This window comes from Argiope bruennichi, chromosome 11, assembly GCF_947563725.1.
Source record: "Argiope bruennichi chromosome 11, qqArgBrue1.1, whole genome shotgun sequence".
NCBI classification, from domain to species: domain Eukaryota; kingdom Metazoa; phylum Arthropoda; class Arachnida; order Araneae; family Araneidae; genus Argiope; species Argiope bruennichi.
Window position 1 is genome coordinate 4,642,775 of NC_079161.1, and position 22,610 is coordinate 4,665,384.

Below are 22,610 nucleotides of genomic sequence, written 5' to 3' on the forward strand. Positions count from 1 at the left end.
GGAAAACGGGTTACGTTGCAACTGGCCGGAATGCCAATTATCATGTGGGGGAAACGTTACAGTGCGTAAAAACACAGTTGATTAGATAAATTTGTCAAACGGTTTTATTGGCAAAATCGTAATATGTATCAAATTTTGGACCAATTGTTCATCATTCTGAGCGAAGTTTCAGACATTCAATGCTAAGTTTTTTTAAAAAAAAATTATTATACTTCGAAGTAAAATGCTTCATACTGTAGTTATCAGCGAATGTTCTTGAGGGGTGACATTTATTAACTTTTTCTGTTGTTTGAAATGTCGGAATTCGAGCCTCACTCTCCCCAACCACGCTTTCTAAATTGCGGCTATTGTAATACATTGTATTTTATCAATATCCGAGAAAGTTGAAATCCTATTTCTGCAAATAAAAACGAGAAACCATGAACCTTTTGAAATAAAGACATGAAATGAAAAGCATAATCAAAAATGTATTTACCTAACATTATGATTTAATTTGATTAACGCACGCATCTTAAAAAAATCCTTTCAAATCTTTTGAACTTGAGTATTTTTGGACTATGGCTTCGTTAACTATAATCTGATGAAAACAAATGAATACCTCCCCCTTACTTAACCCTTTGATTCCACCATTCAAGATGGTGCTTCATCTACTGTTTTAGTCAGTCTTTTTAAATTTTGATTGTTAAAAATGTCTACACAGATATAAGAGCATATAATTTTTTGGGGAAAATTCTATTTAAAACAGTTTATATATATATATATATATATATATATATATATATATATATATATATATATATATATATATATATATATATATATATATATATTATATATATATATATATATATATATATATATATAATGTAATGATATTTTAAACTCTTAATTTCAATTTAATTAATTTCCAAGATTTTATCTTAATTTAGCCCATAGTAACTTCATTCTAAAAATATTCTCTTATTTCGTGATCCAATTCCACTTTTCTACTTAATTAATTCAAGAGAAGCTTCATAAAATTGCTTAGTCAGCTAAACACCGAGATACTTTCACACGCTCGGCGTGAAGGGGTAAAAATGTCCAGTAAGCACATTCTTTCTTAAAAGATCCCTGTGTTTCCCTTACATGTGATCGACATGCGTCAGAAATCCCTATCAGAATCTTATTAATATATTGGCACTGTGAAGAAATATTTTCCCTATCAAAATCTAAGGTTATATAAGGCGAGGGATAATTTATTTCGGCCCTTTTTCCCCACTTCGGCTTTTGTCTGCTCTGTGGCGGACGTCTTGTCTGCGTCTCTGCTTGTAAATAATTATGCTTTCCCGATGGATATTAAAAGAATTTTAAAATGTAAAAGGAATCTCTTCACTGTCTTCAAACTGCATCATGCTTCACAACAAATAATATTACATATATATGGAATATTATTTGTTGTAAGCATGATGCAGTTATGACCAGCAGTGAAGAGACTTTTTATCTTTTTAAATTTCTTTTTAATCCATCGGGAAAGCATAATTATTTACAAGCAGAGACGCGGACAAGACGTCCGCCACAGCGCAGTGCAAAAAGCCGAAGTGGGGAAGAAGGGGCCGAAATAAATTATCCCTCGCCTTATATAACCTTAGATTTTGATAGGGAAAATATTTCTTCACAGTGCTAATATATTATTAAGATTCTGATAGGGATTTCCAACACATGTCAATCACATGTAAGGGAAACACAGGGATCTTTTAAGAAAGAATGTGCTTACTGGACATTTTTACCCCTTCACGCCGAGCGTGTGAAAATATCGGCGTTTAGCTGACTAAGCAATTTTATGAAGCTTCTCTTGAATTAATTAAGTAGAGAAAGTGGAATTGGATCACGAAATAAGAGAATATTTTAGAATGAAGTTACTATGAGCTAAATTAAGATAAAATCTTGGAAATTAATTAAATTGAAATTAAAAGTTTAAAATATCATTACATATATATTTCAGAGCAATAAACAAATCTGCATTAAGTAAAAGCTCGAATCTCTTTTCCTGAACGAAAGAGTCAATTCCAAAATTCTTTTCAACCAAACTAAACTGATCGCTCTGCAATTTTTTCTCCGAATTCATTTTTATTAAACTTCATTGTTTTACTTTTGTCAAGATGGAATTCTGGAATAAACTTTTTCTTTTTTTGCTTTTTTCATGCACCAAACTTTTGAAATTCTAGATACTTGTGTATTTTCGAACAAAATATATTTTAATTAATTCAGAACATTATTATTAATAAATAATAATTAGTGTTTAAATTAAATTTTCATTAAATATGTGTGACACCAGAAGTGAATTCAAGAAGAAAAAAAAAATCAGAATTCGTAATACTTACAATAATGTGTAATTGAAAATTAAAAATAAATTCAAGCAGGAAATATTTCTAGTATTTCAATTAAAGTCACATTGTTAATTTGTTTAAAATCTGAATTTAATTTTAGCCTTAATGCAAATAGATGTGCTTAGTATTTAATTGGGCGAAAGATTCTCCACCGGAATTAATTTAAAATTCAATAACAGATTTAAGATTTTAGAATAAGTTTGGTTTAGTTTACGTCTCGTTTCTAAAGCAACACTAGGACTATTTTGAGAAGGACCTCGTCATTTTGAACCGCGGTTAGATGTCGAGGATGCCACTTGCACTGGCATCCCTCTTCTCCAAGCTTCCACACCACATCAGCTAGAGGACGTTTGGTTGCGACGGATTTAATGTGCATCAGACCCGCTTACACGACGGTTTTTCAATGGATCGGGTCTGAAATCCCCCGGATATCCGAAGCCGAGACCTTACCGCCAGGCCACCGCGGCCCTCTCTCTCTTGCGAAAGTGTTCGTAATTCTCTAAATCCATTCTTCAGGACGAGCATCACTTCTCCAAAATATCTTACAACTTCGTTCAACAATCTTTTTTTTTCCACCAGAGGATATATTGCATTTTAAGCTTTAATGTTTTCAAGCGATATTAAAATTTTTTATGCATATAAAATATACGAGAGCAGTGATAAACTATGGACTTGTTAAAGATTTTATCTAATCCACTGGATAATTAATAAGGAGGAAATTAAAATTGTACAATCAGCACATTTAGATTTTAACCAGATGATGAAAGAAAACTTCATCCAAAGCAGTCGCAGCTTCATTTAACGCAATGTATTTATAAAATTTAAAAAATAATTTTTTGTTCCTTATTGAATTTTATAACACCTTTTAGGAATCCATTCTTCAAGTTTTCTTGGAAGATGTTCTAAAAACATTTGCACTTAGTTATGCCATTTTTTTCACGCGAGTCCTTAACTTTAGTCCCGTAAAGGAAAGAAATTGTATGTTCCTTGAAATTTTTAAAACAACTTGGATGTAGATTTTTTTTTTTTTTGTTTCAGTACATTTTTTAACTGCAATAACAATAAAGCAGTGAAGTTTTTAAATTATTTTTGTCATTCATAATTACTTCTTTACTAATAATTAAAAAAAATCGGGTCCAAAACTTTTTTTATCACTCTAATTGATAATTAGAATTATTGGAAGATTCTTCTTATTTTTTATTCTTTCATCATTCATTATTATTAATTAAGCAATATTTTTACAAGTTGAAGTTTTTTTATCGCCGTCAATAGAGTTATATAGTAGTGGCAGCTGCATTTTAAAATTTCTCAATTTAATTCAATAATATTGAACTTCTCGATGGGGGTTTTTGCATTCCTCAAATGTGGTCAGATAACGACAACAAGGCCCGAGTCGACATCTCACTCCTCAAATTTACGACATTTGATTTTTAACCATTCCTTCAAGCTTGCGTACTCAGCCGGTCATCAGGAAGTCGTTTTGATTGCGAAATCTTCAAGGACCGGGGAAAATATAACACTATCGTACAATTTTAGCCTCTGTATCAAACATTAACTTCTTACAATAAATAAGAAAATCGTTTTTCTTGCATGTTTGTTGTTTATTAAATCTTGCGCTTTTGCTATTTATAAAGATGTTTTAACATTAAATTAAAAAATTCGAACTTCGATATGCATTGAATCATGATTCTCAAATTTAATGAGTGGATAAACGATAGATTTTTCTGGGCACATACATAACTTCATTTTATAAGAATAGATTATCACTGGAACAAATTTAATCTTGCAACGAATCAACGAAATGCGGACAGAAATGAAGACTTAATTACATTCTTTGCTATCCGTATTGATTTAATGATCATAATATATAATGAAAAAAAATCATTTTAAGTATAATTATAATGATAACACATTGCGTACGGCGCTCTACGCTCTCCCAGGGCCTGCTCATTTTTGAACGCTCTAGGAGCATGCTTGGCAAGCAATAGGACGCCTATATGCACATGTTTAATTTGCATTTGGTATTATATTTGCATAAAGTATTCTTAAATATTACTATATGTTTTATACATGTATTTATTATATAAGATTTTTTACACTTTAACTCTTATTTATTTCACAGACTTGAATAATGCTTTAGAGTGTGATGTTTGGTAAAGCATATTCCCTTGTGCAATGGTGTTCTGCACGATTTGCAGCAGTATCTTGTTTTAAGATATTAAGGACCGCTCACGAATTTTCTCGTGTTTCGCATCCCATCTGTTACGGACCGCTCACGAGTTTTCTCGTGTTGCGCATGTCTTAGATTTCTTTGCGGTCCTTAACGAGTTAAATATTTGCTTCTGGTTGGTTATGTACCGATTTAGCCGAAAAAAACATGAAAACGAGGTATTTCGTGACCCGGCCACAAACGCTCGGCCTGCTAAAAACGAGAAATCTCGTGGTTCGTACGCAATGTGTTAGTATTATATCATATTTGGAAAAATCCCCTTTTCTACATTATTTACTTCCCAAGATGTCGACCATTTAAAATTCACTTTGTAAAACTCCTCAAACATTTCTTCAATTAAAATATTTACCAGCTTTATGTTGCACATTTTTTGTTTATGGAGAACTTTTCCTGCTAGTTAGAATTTATTTCCAAGCAACTGTATTCCCTCTAGTTTCCCTAAACTAATCATTAATAAAATCCGGTACCTTTAACCAGAAGTTCTATCTTCTTCCCGAAGGTTCCTTCCTATCCACTCATTCGATATTTTTTTCCCGCTTGATATCATGAAAGAATTAATAAGAATTTATATAAAATAATATAATACAGCTATGAAAACGAATAATTTCAAATACCGAGTAAACAAAAGGAAGCTGTCTCTAAAGGTTATCGCAACTGTCGTTTAGAACAGAAAAAACACGAGTCAGCGAATCATGCGATTTCTGCACTAATTCTTCTCACCAGCTATTAACATTTCTTAGAGCCAGACTCGTGTCATTGCTTTACGCATTGTGTAAATATCTCTTCAGAGGGTAAAAACAGCATAAATGTACCAATTTTAAAAGAAGCTTGACCAATCTGGTTACTGCAATCAATGATTCAGCTTAACTAAGCCAAACTAAAGACATGAGGAGAATTGGCATTTTAGCACACATTTGTTTTTCAACATAAACTAGTTGATGTGTAACATTTGGACATACGGACAGTTTTCCCAGTTGTCGCATTTGGAAAAAAAAATGCAAGAAACTACAAATAAAATCTGGAGTAATTAAAGAACTCGAGTAGATATCATAAAAAGGGATTCATCGAAACTTCAAATTTGAATGTTTAAAATTAGTGAAATGAAAATTTCGAGAATTTCCTTTTTCTTTTTGTTAAGAAGTTTCAAATTTCCTTCCAGTTCGTTAATACCACGAATTATGCTACTTCTTATTTTCTCACACAGCTTCGAATATCCTTCGAAAAATATAATACAAATACTATATTCACAAACAAAATCCGTTCATTCTTCGAAAATGAACCGGAAACAACGGCAGGAAAGGACATGCTTAGTTAAGTTATATTCAAGTTCCATTTTAAAACAACACTAGGGCTATTTTGGGGCGGACCTCGTAGTTTTGAACTGCGTTCAGATGAAAAGACGCCATCTGAACTGGCATCCTCTTTTCCAAGCTTCCACACCACTGTTACATTTGATCCCGACGGATTTAGCATGGACCAGGCCCTCTTACACGACGGTTCTTCGGTGGAATCGAATCTCGAACCTAAAACCTTCCGGTTCCGAGGCCGAAACCTTACCACCAGGCCAAAGCGGCCCTAGGAAGGGTTCTGTCTCACGTAATTAGATGTCGATCTTCACAAAAAATAAGGTGCGTAATTTGATTTCAGGAGATGATATTGGATTCGAGTAGCAAAGAACTGAGAATCGATGATAGCAATACTAGAATAGCAAATCGCTCCTGGAATGACTGATGTCTCGGACACTAATTAAATTCTGAAAATATTGATATTGGCATTCAGAAAATGCAAAGGCTAAACATCAGAAAATAATTTAAAATCCACCACATACAAAATAGTGAAAAATTGATTTTTAAATATTATTTACAAGTTATTTACAAAATAGATTAAACGCATCAACGTAAAGAGATGAATGACACTTGGGTGAAATTTTTCATTGTAGATCACTCTATTGTTGATTTTTATAAAGTATTTAGAAATATGTGCAAAAAGGAATCTAAATCATTTAAATAGAACAGTAAATCTAAAGAAAAGAAAGCAGCATAGTTTCGGTCCTCGGGCTGTGCAACTCCGAGTCATGTGGTTTATTATTTTCCCATCCCTCCTCGAAGGGCCGTCGTCATCTGACCGCGGTTCAAAATTACAAGGTCCGCCCCAAAATAGCCTTAATGTTGCTTTACAATAGAACGTTAATATAACTATATTAAACCAAACCAATCCTCGAAGGGCCGCAGTGTCCTAGTAGCAAGGTCTCGGCCTCGGAATAGGAGGCTTTCACGTTCGAAACCCGATTCTACCGAAGAAGTGTCGTGTAAGCGGGCATGGTGCACGTTAAATCCGACGAGGCCAAACATCTTCCCGTTGGTGTGATGTGAAAGTGTAGAGAGGGAGGGTTGCTAACTCGTCAACTGATAGCGGTTCAAAATTAAGAAGTTCGTCCCAAAATAGCCCTAGTGTTGTTTTAAAACAGGAATTGCAATTAGATTCATTCTCAGTTCAGTTGAAAATGGGCTACAAATTTGGTTGAATATGCCTTCCAATGTTTAGGGATTTTATCTTCAGGGCAAGAAATGGGAAAAAAATATGTAAGAATTTTCTACAAGACCTTTTACTTGAAACAAGAAAGGCATTGAACCGTCAGAATAATTAGGTTTTTATGGAGCCAACGGCATTCAAAATAGCGCCTTTTTTTTTTTTTTTAACTTCTATTTTGCGCCGATATGCACGAAAATATCCTTTGTTGAATACTTTTCTGATAGATATGCTTATAGAATGTTTTCTTTGCCCTTTGCATCTAATTAGTTTGAATTTGCATTATATGCAGTGAAATCATACCCACCCCCTCATCTTGTGAAGCAGGAGGGATGGACGAAAAGCGCGCAACTTCGGGATTCACTGCATTAGAAAGTGTCACTAAAGAATTTGCTCTTATGCCTAGTTTTGCTCGCAATTCTACTATTCACTTTTATTTAAAGTTAAATGGGTATTCACGAATGCTTAAAACGTGTGAAGGAAGTGAAAGAGCCACTCTTTTGAAATTGAAAAATAAATTCATTACGGCTCTTAAAATCAAATATTGGCAGTTTTTTTTTTTAATCTAAGCAAATTGTATGTTATTACACACAAACTCTCCCAAACATTTGTACTACTTTCTTGTATACTGAGCATAAAAAGAAAAAGCATTGCCAAAAAAAAAATCAGATTTAAATGATCTCTACATTTCAGATTTACCGTAAATCGGGGGGGGGGATATTTTTTTTGGAACATATTTTTCTAAACATAACTCAAAACACGCAACGAGTACGAAATTTGAAACATCTTTTCCACAAATACCCAGATTTTCTCAATTTTTAAATGAAATCACGTTTAAAGTTAATTATTCGTCCACCCATATCCATTTGAATTCGATAATTTTAAAAAAAGCACCTAGCTAAGTGGATCGAAATGAAGCATATCGATTTATCGTTAGAATTTTAAATAAGGACCCGTTTTGCTCTCAGTCAGCCAAAGGGTTGATCCTTTGTATATCTGCGCGCGTGTGGATACGAGAATTCAACCAGCGGCAGCGGACTCCCCAAAATGTCTCACATACTCACCAATAAAGTGAATAAAGGCATTTTAGACGCATTTTCCGCATTTTGATTAAAATCAAAATTCGACACAGGGCTACCATTGCGATCATAAAGACATGCACCAAATTTGAAGCATCATTGCGTTTTTGAGTTATCGCAAACCCATACTTATGAATGTACAGACTGACAGACGGCCAAGCCCTTGTTGGATTTGGCTCCGAAGATGTGTTTTTCTGAACCCAGGGAGGTGCGAAACGCGGAGATTCGTTAACATCTCGATTTTTCGTTCTAAACATTCACACATTCTTCCTCTGTACTTCGCATAAGAGAAAGTAAAAAATCGGGACACGTGAAATTCGACGCACGATCTCATCAGCAACGTTGTATATCTGCATCTCATTTCGAACTCAATCATTCATGGAATGGAAAGCATCCAAAATCCAAACTCAGCTTTCCTCACTGTAGTCTGAAGCACAAAATGCCGAGGATAGAACCTTCCCATGGGTGAAAATGGCCTCACATGTACACCTTTCATTTTCCAATTATTGCTGCTATGCATTGATATCTCAATTGTCCAATTTGATTTGGCCGTCATTTTCCAGTTTATAAGGAGCATAGAATTACTGCAAGCGTATGTAAAGGAAATTTGTCAAAAAAAAAATTTTTAGAAGCACCAAAACTGCTGAGTTTTACTACACCAGAAAGTTCAACAAAAGGCATTAAAAACTGCTTTACCTGCCACAAAACTAAAACTCTGGGTAGTAATCATTTTGTGCATCTTACTGCTGCCAAACGGAAACGCCCCCCCCCCTCTCGATTTTGAACATGTGTGTATGTATTTGATCTCAAATAATACCTATTTGCATTTAGCAACACAAAATTTTACTAAAATATATAAACTATCTTATTCGGTTTTACCTTTTTTAACATGTCTAATTTAATTGAAAAAAGATATACAACAATTTAAGGTCATTAAATATACAGTTCTTTGTAATAAATTTTTGTATTGTACGGAAGCTTTTTCTGCCTTTATATTTTAATCCAGTTTTATGCTGTCTCCGTGCAAAAACAAAAATGAAATAATCTTAAGAGAAACGATAAAAATCTATTAAAATTTGACACTCAAATCTAAAAAAGCAGCAAAACTCTAATACACATACAACACAATTTACTAGAATACGCTTAAATGCTTTTATTGATATCCTTGCAAATTTCAAGGAGACATTCAGACCAAATTTGAAAACAAAACTCTCGGTATTTCTGTAAATATGTGAAGTTTTAATGCGGTAATGAAAATATCACTTACTAAGAGATTATCAGAGTCTTAAAAGATTAAATACCTAAATGAAAATGATATTGCGAACAATTAATGTTTTGTTGTAAATAATGTTATCCAAAATCATATAAATTCATTATAATTTATCGTAATTTCTTATAAATTTAAAAACCATCATTGCCAGTAAAATTTTATAATCAGTGAACTTATAACGACTTCTATGAATTTTATAGAATGTTGAATTTCGTTCCAATTCATTTCGCAAAAGACATTGCTTTCTAAATACGGGAGACAGTCATCTCCCCCCCCCTCTCCTTTTTTATAATACTATGCATTGTCAAAAATGCATAAATAAAACCGTAGCGAACCTTCAAAACTTCTAAAAGAACTGTTAAATGCAAACTAAAGCAGACTTACCTTTCGAATGTCTGTTGACGCAAAAGTGCTTTAATATTCCCGGTACCGCTGCTCCGTTGAAAACAGATTATCTTTATTTTTACGGAAGGCGAATTCTCAGCGCATGCGCTCGTTTCGCACAGACGATTTCCTGAATCGAGTAGATGAGACTGTAATTGGAAAGCATCAGATTTTTTGAATTCTTTTGTTTTAAGCAATGGCAACACAATAAAAAGTTTGATTTGAATTGCTTTAGAATTTACAACATCTCTTTTCGATTAGTTTTAAAGAACTCTCATGTTTTTTGTCAAACTGTTCTAGGCAAAAATTATATAACTTTCGGGGAAGTTTCTTCGGCCCATTTCGACAGTTATTTTGACTATTTATTCGTCACGCGATTTTTTTTTTTTTTAATTTCTTTTTACCAGAGCTCGGCATGTTCATCTCGAATTCGATCTGCTTTGCACACGTAATGTTTGTGACATAACTGTGCTTTATTTTTGCTTCATGCCTTCTCTTGTGAATTTATTTGTAAAGAATGAGTGAAGTTTTCTTTTAGTTGGAGTAACTGATAATATAATAATAATAGTTTTATTGGCTTTACCATTTTTTATTAAATAAATGTTCCGTTTTATTTTGTATTGAGTCATAAAGATTTGATCACTTAACTGTTTTGTATTTTTTTTATTATTATTTATTTAGATGACACCTTACTGTGCGCCGTTCTACTGATTCAATTAAGAGTCCATAGAGCACTTGAGATAATATGCATACATAATGAACATGAAGAAGTAATTTTTAACATGTGAAAAAATTTAAAAATTAGAGTTTAAAAATTTTTAAATTTCAACATACTTAATTCCTTTCACAAATCGAAATACAAGACCATTTTAAGGGGACATACAAGATTTCAGCTCATTCCTAGGTGCAATTTTCCCGTTACATGAAGTCTTCTGTATATTGCTCTTGAAACCGTGCGATCAAGGGCGCATTCACAAATTTCGAAATATCGACAGCTGTTTATATGGAATTAACATGCTGTTGACTATGCATTCCTTGAAACAAATACTGCTTTTTGCATTCGTGTATTATAAAATTATATTTAAAAAATTCATCAGCGGCAGAGAATCTGATACCGATTTTTTTTTTTTAATTGCCATTGCCATATTATTTTATTAACAGACGCAACTTTTAAATGTGAAGGATAGTCTCTGTCCTTGTAATAAGATAGAATTTTTACTTGTTAGCTCATATAATGTCACTTACAAAATATAACACATTCTAGAAAAATTAGAATTTTATTTTACAGATATTAATTACTTTGTTGAATTTAGCTAGTTAATTTTATAAACATTTTGATGCATTATTTCACTTAATAATATATGGATCCTATACTTTGCAACAAGAAAAGGGCCGTCTTCGTTTGTTTAAATTTATTAATGTTTGTTTAAGTGCATCATATTTCTTACACAAATCTCAAATTTTATAAGATTATTTGCCGTAATTATAATTATTGTGAATCAAGTTGCAATTATGATTATTAATTGAAATATAATTAAATTATAATTATAATTTATTGTAATGTACCTATAATTAAATGAAAAAAAGTATATTTAATTCTATATCTAAATACATTCAACAAAACCTTCTATTTTGGCAATAGAGAATCAACCTCAGGAGCCATTTAAACAAAACTTTCAATGCTCTTGAAAATTACTTTCTTGATAAGAATCAAAATTCTTCTAAAATTTTCGCTATAAATATTTTATATTGAATGAAATATCAAACGATTTTGCTGTGTGGATTGGAGCTTTCCATTTGCTTAAAAAGTATGACAAAAAACATACTATTACCGACGTCCAGAGAATATCTAAATCTTACACATTTAAATATGGAAACAACTCTTTAACAGAAAATGTCCAATACCTTTCGGTGTTATCATGGTATATTAACCAAAAGTCGGGTTCCAGATATTTTTCTGTGGGAAATCTATTTATGACATCAAAGAAGGGTGTTGCCACAGGAAATTTCACAGCATGTGCCATTTTAAATGTGTAAATAAACTCCTACGAAAATTTAAGGCAGGGCATCTTTTAGTATTCGTTACTACCTTTAGAATAGTACTCTGAGTTTTCACATAGGAGGAACAATTTATGAAATAAATCTGGGTGGCTCCTTTTTTTTTTCAGCGATTGCAAAAATAAATAAATAAATGAAAAATAAATTGAATAAAACTTTTTGAAGAGCAAATGTTTATTTCGTAGAAACTGATGTGCAGCTACAATATCCATTTCATGACGATCAAAGCGCAATTCCGAAAAAACTAGCAACAAAATAATCATCAAGCGCAATCTTTACTCATAAAAATTTTTAGCGTAACTTTATACTCGATTCTAAATAGTTTGTTCTATGTTCTATAATCATGAATGGAACTGCATGAGCTCCATAAATCCACAAATTATAGCACGATGACACATTTCAACAAAATTTCGAATGCAATAAAATAAAAAGTTCTCTCTTTTTCTATTTACCATCCTGTGGAATAACAAGTCATTTAGTTAAAAAACATTCAGTTTAATCTAAAACCAATAGATAAATTAAACAAAATTAAACCAATTTTGCTTTAACTATGCAATTTCACATTTTTGACTGATTCAATTTGATCAAGCTTTCCATGGGTGACAATTCTTCCCGATATTCTGCTTATCATTCGTGAAATCTACATAGAGATGCTTACATCCTTGCAATATAGTCTGTTTGGAATCCCCCCCCCCACTTTCCTTTTTACTTTCTCCCAATAGAATCACAGATAAATGATTGTAATCATCCAAAAATTCGCAATCAAGATTTTGACGAATCTCCACATTTTAGGCCTTCCTCGGTTGAAAAAACACATTTTTGGAAAATGTCTGTCTGTATGTGATAAAGATAACTTAAAACACTTTGGGCTAGATGTATGAAATGTGTTATGCGGTCTTTACACCAAATATGTAGAATTCTATCGATTTTGAGCAAAATCCGTTAAGAGAAAATAAATCTGTCCGGCGAAACGTAACTACAAAACGAATAAAGCTAGATGGATGAAATTCCCAAATTTGTCATCTACAGTATGGACACCTATTAAATTTTCGGCCAAATTTAACAAAGGTTTGATCGTCTGTCGGTCTGTACTTTCAGAAACCTGTAAACCCAATAAATAAAAAACAACAAAGACGTAAATATATTGAATTTGGTATTTTATTTTATGACTATAATTGCAATTCTGTATCAAATGTTGTTTTCAATCCGTTCAGAAAACGCATATAAAATACAAATTCGAAATGCTTGCCAAATCGCCGAAACAATCGCCAAAGATTTCATGCTAGATACAGTAAAGATGTTAAATTCACACCAAAGATTATATTCGTAACAATTTGTACTTCAGTGCCATGCAAGGCACTCTCTGGGATAACACTTTATAAGAGATTATGCGTGAAAGTTTGGAGGAAAACACACTTGCTGGTTTACATTACACGTTGTATCGCAGAAGACAAGCATTTAAATGATGTATGCCAAATTGAGGACATTCTAATTTATTTATAATGTAGCATCAATGATTAATGTAATGCCTTCGTAACGATATATAGTTGTAACTGAAAACCATAATTAATTCACCATTTTTGAGGTACTATTTCTTTTCATTAACCTAAATTTATTTTAAAATGCTTAAAAGACACTCGTCTATGTAAAAAGTGCACTTCCGGAATTTTTAAATTTTTTAAAATCCTAAAAATTTTTGCTATCCTAAAAAATTTTGATTTTAGAAATCGAATTTGGCATTCAGGAATTTGTAAGTTCTTCGAATAAAAATATTAACTCACAATGGATCTTGACTTTGTAAAAGCGTCCGAAAAGTTAAGACTACCGCACAAATGCTTCGAAAGTTTGAAAAAATTTCAACTATATAGGGAATTTCACAAATTTTCATTTCAGGAACCAAATAAAAAGGATTTACATATCAAATTGTAAAATAAAATTTTAATATCATCACATGTCATATCTAATTTAGAAGCGTTTATTAACAAAATAGGCGTTACGGATACGTGTGAGCAATTAAAAAGAAGAAAAGGAAAGGAAAAAGAAAATTGTTAATGATGCGTAACTTCAAACTTCAGTTATTTTATTCCAACCAAATCATATCATTTTAACTAAGACTTTCACTCTCATTTTACCATCGTCTTTTGTAGAGTATAACCTGGATTTGCTCAACTTTTTCAATCAATATCGATTTTTTTTTTTATGTTCAGGTTCTAAAATATATTTTATTGTTAGATATTAAATATTATAATTAGAAACTCAATTTTAATCATTTGCCTTTCTTTTTAGAATTTTGAAATGATTTTTATTACTTAAATTGCATTTTAATTTAAAAAATTGCGTTAAAGATATCCTAAATTTCGTTTGAAATTTATTAATGTCTTGTATATTATTTACTGATCGCACACAACAGATCGGGCTGTATCGGGATTTTCATTAACTGAACAAAATTATGATGCATCGATACAATTATTAAAAGAAAGATTTGGCAGAACAAATATAATCATATCTTCTCACATGCATAAACTTTTATTGATTGATCCTGTAAAAACTTGCTCAAATGTAACAGGCTTAAGAAAAATGTATGATGCAATACAAACCCAAATTAGATCGTTGCAATCATCAAATGTGGCTGCAGGTACTTATAGTAACCTATTGTGCATTGTAATATTACAAAAGCTACCCGAAGAATTCAATTTAAATTATAATCGTCAATGTAAGGCAGGTGAATTGTTTGATATCACTAATTTAGTAGAATCCATAAGAAGTGAAGTGGAACGCGGGGAAGCTTCGTTATTATTAGCAAATCCAAAAATTTCTAATGCAAAAGAATATTTACTTAGAAACAAAACTGATCAGGGTTACCGAAATAGATATTCTTCGCATACGAATGCCTTAACGTCACACGCTGACTCATTTCACCATAAATTGGAATCGAATCGTAAATTTCATACAAAAAGAGACTATTATCCTTCTTCCAATGACAGACTGAATAATCAAAAACGTATCTTTTGCTCTGAAAAACACATAAGTCATGATTGCTCACTTAATATTAATGAAAAGAAAAATCGTTAATGGCTAAAGGAAAATGCTTCATATGTTTTCAAAATCATATAAGAAAATTCTGCAATAGTAATGATCAAAATTGTAAGCTCTGTGGTTCTTTTTCGCATAATTCTTTAATTTGCGAAAGACCGCAATCCGAAACCGAAACTAAGAATATTTCCCCTCCAGTCAAAGTAGGGACTTTTATCCCCAAAGAAAATAATACCGCTTCTACCATGATATCTATCTTTTGTCGGTGCAAACAAAGAACTTAAAAGGTTGTATAATCTTGTCAACTCTCCTGATCAAATTTTAAGTGAATTTTTAATTTCAGAATCTATTGAACGGAAGTTCATTCCACCTAAATCACCGAATTTTGGAGGTATTTGGGAAGCTGGAGTAAAATCCTTTAAATTCCTTTTAAAACGTGTGCTAGGAAATCAAAAACTAACTCTGGAAGAATTTCTAACAATTTTGGTTGAAATTGAAGGCGTCCGTAATTCTAGACCGCTTACTCCGCTATCTCCAGAATTCGATGATTTTGAAACTATGTCACCTGGTCATTTTTTGATTGGCAGACCCATTAATGGAATTGCCGAACTCTTATTAATTAACTTAAATGAAAATCGATTATTAAAATGGCAAAAAATTACAAAATTTTCTCAAAATATATGGAAAATATGGAAACGCGATTATCTTTGGAGTTTACAACAACGTTACAAATGGAAATTCGAAAAGAATGTTGTAAAACACGGAACACTTGTTCTGATAAAAAAATGAAAATTTACCTGGAAAAAAGTGGTTGTTAGGAAGAATTACTGAAGTTTTCTACGGTAGTGACAGCCAAATCAGAGTAGTCAATATTAAATTACCAAATGGTAATATCTTAAAACGAAATGTTCGAGATATAGCTATTTTACCCTGTGAAAATTAAGTATATTAATGTCAATGTTATTTGTTTTAGTTTATACCATATATAATGAGAATTAATAGTCAGAATTGTACTTGTATTTATAACAATTGTATCATTTGTATTATTGGGAATTTATTGTTTTATTGTAACTGCAGTATGCAATTTTATGAAGGTCTTCATCCGGGGGGTGGATGTTAGAATTTTGATTCCCTCCGGTAGAGAAAAGAGGAAAATCTGTTCACCTAACCAATGTATTTTGAGACGCCGACGCGCCGACATGTAAACTCATCTCTCTCTCGTCTTTGTGTTGTGGTGTGCTTGTGTGGTAGTTTAGAGATGTCCGTGTCCATATATGTGAGAAAATAAAACCTATGAAAGTTTCAACTCCTGCTTCGTCATTAATGGAATTGTCATGCACTATATAAACAACTACTTAATCATTAGATTTAAGCAATTAACTATTTAACATGTACTTTTATATGCCTGTATATTTAATTTTCAAGAATGAATACATTTTTGAAATTTAAAAAACAATCCATTCTTGAATTAAAATTCTCTCATTTTCATTTTTTAAAGCTTGTTGCTGTTAAATACTTTTCTTCCCTCAGAGTAATTGCAAACTCGTATTCTCAACAACAACAAAAAAAAAAAAAAAAAAAAAAAAAATTAAGATTTTTCATTTGCTCTATTGGTTTTACTCAATGTGTATGCATATATGTTGCTCGATATATGAATATTCTATGAAGAATCTCTTATAATCATAATTACATTAAGGCACTTTATCCAAAGTGCATTAAATATTCAGAAGCATTTGGAATTATACAATTTTTATCGCAGTGTCATTGGCAGAAAAAGAAAAATTACATTCTATTTGCATGGTTATAATATTGAATGTAAAATCTGAAAACTTTAGGTGCTAATTATTAGGTTATGTTTCTTATTAGATACGAATAAAAAACGTAATTACCATGTCTTAAATTGGCATCATTTAATTCTATTTAATTAGTCTAAAATTGAATTTATTTTCAAATCGAATGAATAATGTGTTTGTAATCTATGTATATGTCGATGTATGGCACATTGATCTCTACTCATAACAAATAAGAAATCGTGCCTCTGTACAAGACGGACCACAGGATCCAGAATCACGCCATTCCACCCAGATACACTTTTCAGGGTGAAAATGGAAGCGATTTCTTTTTATTTAAATCTTATACTCATTTTTATTATTTGCATTTATATCTTATTTAATTGTTAAACTTCCATCGGAATTTGGAATGACTTTGCTAAGAGGACCATTACAACTAAGTTAACATATAAAATATCTAATTGAAATTTTTCGAAACGAATGATTAGAAAAAGACAGCTAGCGTTAATATAAAGAATTATTTAAACTTTCCTTCCTAAATTAAAACAAATTTATCTCACTTTAGGCGGTACTTATTTTCTATGGGAAGTCATTTTAAGTTAGACATTTTCTTATGTAGATCTTAATTAGTTTTAAATTATTATTATAATTTTAAATTTCAGATAAAGCATATTTGAACTAACCGTGGTTATCACCATTCACAAAATCATAATATTTTTTATTTACATGTTAGGCACTGGATGCCAATAGCTCCCGAGTATATATCCGATGGATGGGCAATTCGTGAATCTGTGTTCGAAACAAGCTGAAATATGCGTGTACACTGCCTCATATTTTTTGAATTCTCTAATAAACTCCTAGAATGATTAGGAAACCGATACAAATTTTAAGCTAAGGCGGCGGTTCCTGTCACGCTAGAGTTAAGAGAAAGAAAACCACCTGCAGAGGATCGTTTTTCCCAAAATATTAGGGATATTTATCAGATACCTCGATTTAGAATCGGTTTCCTAGACCTAAATAACAACGGATCTTTTAACCTAGAAACTGCCGCGATCTACTTATGGGAATTTTGGTGTCAAAAATTATATTTGGTGCGCCTGACATTTTGGTTCCATTCAATATATATGTATAGTGAAGATATTGGGCAATATGAATGATACTGAATATTGGGAAGCGCGAAGTGGAGCATTTAAAGTATCTCAAAATAGGGACTGGAATGCTAAACAAGAAAATAAATTGCCTTGTTTGCACTTTTGTGCTTTCTAAATGAAGACATATTTCAGTAACAATGAACGTTTGGGCCTGCTGACGTAATCAAAATGTCGGCATAATTGTAAAAAAATACAAACATCGTTTTCCGAATTCCCGACACCCTTCTAAGTGTATTTACGGAACAATTTAATGATTACAAAAAATTAAAGGATCCTTATTTGCCCCGACAGAAATAGGGATGATACATGTGATGCTGAAATTGACATTTTAGCTTATTTATCAAATTACTTTTAAGCTAGTGTGCACACAGTCATTCCAAAACTCAACATTCCAAAACCCACATTTTAGAGATTAGTTCAACGTAATATCTAATATCCATAGAATCCATGGATTATCACAACAGTTACAGAAGCAATTACTTGATCAATGTTTAAAATTTTACAATCGGACTCTACCTTAGGTAAAATCAATTTCTTCTTTTCTGAAAAATACTACTTAGGCAGATGAATATAGCTTTAATCGAGATAGAAAAATTAATCTTCGAAACTGTCACTTTTGGAATGGTAAAAGTCCATTTTCCGTACACGAGATTCCGGACAAATTTCTATAAATTTATGGTGTGACAATTTTAGAAACTCTTTGGTTGGTTCCATTTTGTATAAAAATATGCTGCATAGCGACTAATATATTCGATTCTTATTGTCCTTAAGGATGAATGGGCCTTGGCCCGATCTTTGCAGATGAATTCAAAAAGGATATCTTTAAGTTGCAAGAATTCAAATGCACATGCCCAAGTATTGTTAAAGGAATGCAACTTTGTACAGTTGACGGAGGTATTCATTTAGAATCCATTTTTAAGCACTTCTATGCATTATTTGCCCATATTCTATAATTTAAAGGAAGTTAATAAATGCATTTTTATTTTCTCATTCTTCCGTCTTAATAATCTTTCATGTTATCATTCAAAATTATGATAGACTCACTCAAGCATCTAAGTCACTAAATGTGTATTTTATTTTTCACCAAGTTTTACAGATGAAAGCATGAAACTTAACTTTTTATAGATGAGTGTAAGAAAAAAAAAAAAAAAAAAAATTCATTCATTCTTTTTCTCTAAGGGGAGAGATATAAAAATTTAATTTATTAGCATTGTTTCCCTCTTCAGAAGACAAAGTATTTATGTACCTTTTTGATGAAATTTTGCAATTAGAAATACATGTCTGATTTCAATAGTTAAAGAAAGAAATGCTTGTTCAACATTTTTGAAGATAGCCTATGTATATACGTATATATACGATTTAAATAACTATTTATAATTGAAAGTTAGCTATTTAATTGGTGGATATTCCTGCAAGGGAACATTAGATTTTGAAATAAGCAAAAACTGGCACAAAAAAAACCGTACAATTTTATTTTTATCGTTTTATTACCAAAATATATGTTTATATGAAATAGTGTTATAAAATATATTTTTCAATAAAATAAATATTTGAAGGGTTAGGAGGGGGGAAAGTACAACTTAATGACTTTTCTTAAAATGATATTGTAATTAGATTTAAATATATTTAAAATGTACCAGGTGTCTTACATTTTCAAGAAATTCAATGAAATTGGTAATAAAGATTTCGGTCAAATATTAAAAGAAAAAAGGATATGCATTTATGTTTCGAATGTTTTTAGATAGTTAAAAGTCAATTTCAATTCAGAAAAACATAAAATTCCTATGAAAATGCAGCAAGTGTGCATAAAAATATTTCTAAGAAATAAGCATTTGATTGGAATTACAAAATCATACACAGTTTTGTCCCAAATAAATTTACATTGGGTAATAAGAAAAAATAATAGAAAAAATTAAAAATTAAATCGCCTGAAATATTTTGAAATTTTTAAAAATTATATATCAATTTTTAAAAAATAACATATTTTGTTTTAAAATGCATTTACGTAATTTACGAAATTTGGTGTATTTATATTTTAATACATTTGTATAAAAAATTTCATAACCCTAAGTAAATAATTCTCAAAAGTGTCTAGTAAAGTCCAACGTCCCTTTAACACTAAACATACTATAACCGATCAAAATAACCGATTATGAACTTTTGCATCGAAAATGTGCGTATCATCTTATCGTTGTATACCGTTATCTACCACAACCGGTCATTTGACCGATAGAACAATTTATTGCTTTATAAGGTTATCGGATCAGAAATTATGATTTAATGCGTATTCATCGTATTGTATTCAGTTAGTCGCACATGGATTTAGCTGCCATCAATGCCTAGATTTTGTACAAGCAAACGATAGACGAAAATATCTCGAGACAAGGTTTTTTACTCCAGTTAGCAGTAGAAGTTGCCGCCGATTTTCGAGAAGCCCGTAAACAACCAAAAGAAAGAACAAATACAAAACGATCTATTGCAGATTCTTATCAACGTAAGACATGTCAAATAGGATATTGTAATGAAAATAACACTATCAAAATGTGTTCTAAATTTGAAAAATATGTTTGCGGAAAATGTACAATGAAAACACCCTGTATAAGCAAAAAATGCGATAAGCAATGAATTAAAAATTCTTATTCTTTGTGTTTGTGATACATAGAAATTGATAATAGACAATTTTGTTTCATTATAATGAAGTAATTTGTTTATTTCCTTCCTGACATTCATATTTCATACATTCTATCAGGAAACATAAAGTTCGGTCATTTGACCGGCTATGGTAGAAATAGGTATGTATTAAGTATTGGTATGTTTAGTGTTAAAGATCTTACCTTAGAAATGTTTAGATAGTATTTGGTTCTCGGCAGACTGCACATTTATTAGTAGCAAGCACGCTTATTTTGTCTCTCGTACTTTCCACGGTTCTTTGGCCCTTCTTGAAGAGACATTCGTGTACATTCATGCAATCCCGATGTATTCGCAACCATTGTTAGGTTAGAGGACTTCCTTTAAGTGACTTGGTTGAACATCGTTCTCCCCGCTCGCTTCGAGATTACTTTTGAAGAGTAATGTCAGACATGATGCCAATATGGAATGACTCTAAAAGGATGAATTAACAATAGATAAATTGTCTGGGGCTCATTTTAGCAATGAAATTATTTCACCTGCTTTTAAAAATGCAACAGACTCATTTGAAAAACTCTCGTTTACTTCATTTGTGAAAACATTAGTGTTAACAATCCATGACCTTCATTCGATTCATAATGCTATATTTAATATTCACAGACATCAAATGAAGATATATTTTTTGATTAACTGCCTACCTGTATGCATATAAAATAAAGGGATAACTAATATTACAGACAATAGGTCCCCCTATTATATGATATATATATATTTAACTTCAGATATTATTTTCAATTCCATATAGAAGCTTAGCATTCTTACAACTTGACTAGACATCTTTAAAATGATGAGATTGTAAGCAAATTTCCAATAATAGCCTTAAACCTCATAGTTTCCAAATTGCAAGCATTGTCCATTCAATTTCTTTTCAATGAAGGGGGGAAAACAGACTAGTTGCGCTGTTTGCATTGATTAAAAAGTTCAAATCAGCAGGTTAATAAAAACTCATTCTGTATTTAATCATCAAGATTCTTAAAAAAAATCTGTAAAATGTAATCAAGATAAAATGACGTATCATAATTTATCAGCATCTATATTGTCGTACTTAAAAGAAATAAAAGCTCCGTCTATTTTCTTTCCTTATCATAAACTTGAAAAATGAGATGCACGTGAACCAATTTTCTGCTCTTTTATCTCATTTTCTTATTTAATCGACAATATTGCGCAAAATTAATTATTATCTTTAAAGTAAAAATGTGAACGGTTTTTTTTTTCTCTCTCTCTCCCTCTTTAAAAAAAAACCTTTTAGAATTTGAAATGAACCAAATTAGTTTCTAAAATTGATTTTTCTAGAAATAAATATATCTAAAAGATAAAATGTTAATTTTAAATAAAAATAGATTTATGTCATATAATGTGATACATTTTCTCAGTAAAATTCTGTCCATCAGTACAGAATAAATTATTAACAACTTTGAATATTGATGCAATACCACATTCAAAAAACAAGTCAATGCTTGAGATTTCGTATCCGCGTGACTGCTTTTTAAACTAAAGACAGTTTTCAATTGAATAAGAAACTTAATGTAAAAACAGTAAATTATCTATGAGAAATAAATAAGTTTTCATCTCATCTAACTCAGATTTTGATGAATGTTTACTGATTAATAAAAAAGAACTGTAGTTTTAAAATTCATAAAATAAAGAAAATTAAACAAGCAGCAACTTTTGTAGAAGCTACAGGGTTCAAAACACTTTTCTCTCAAATGTTTTAACTTTTGACAGCTCTAACAGACTGGTGGTCTTGATTACGTTAATAAATTCTACACTGCTTTATTCTTACATTACATTTTATATTTCAAAATAGAAGGGTGCATAGGAAGAAAGATTAATTCTCGTGCAAAAAATTAGTAATTTTAGCCAAAAAAAAAAAAAAAAAAAATTAAGGAAAATTAAATTTAAGGAATTAATTAAACAATTAAACATTTCTACATGTATGCATACATAAACCTCCATATTTTCTAAGATTAGGATGATTTATGTTTTATAATAATGTACAGATTTTACTGAATAACTTTTTAAAATTTATTTT

At 31.1% G+C, this 22,610-nt stretch overlaps 1 protein-coding gene across 1 annotated transcript in view; it reads right to left on the reverse strand.

Annotated features, from left to right (window-relative positions):
* The window catches only part of LOC129957612 (sodium/potassium-transporting ATPase subunit beta-1-like), a 60,037-nt gene extending 50,032 nt beyond the window's left edge, over positions 1–10,005 (reverse strand). Inside the window, exon 1 of the mRNA XM_056070030.1 lies at positions 9,859–10,005. The gene's annotated coding sequence lies outside the window, so the exon portion shown is untranslated. The remainder of the gene's footprint in view (positions 1–9,858) is intronic.
* Between the last annotated feature and the right edge of the window lie 12,605 nt (positions 10,006–22,610).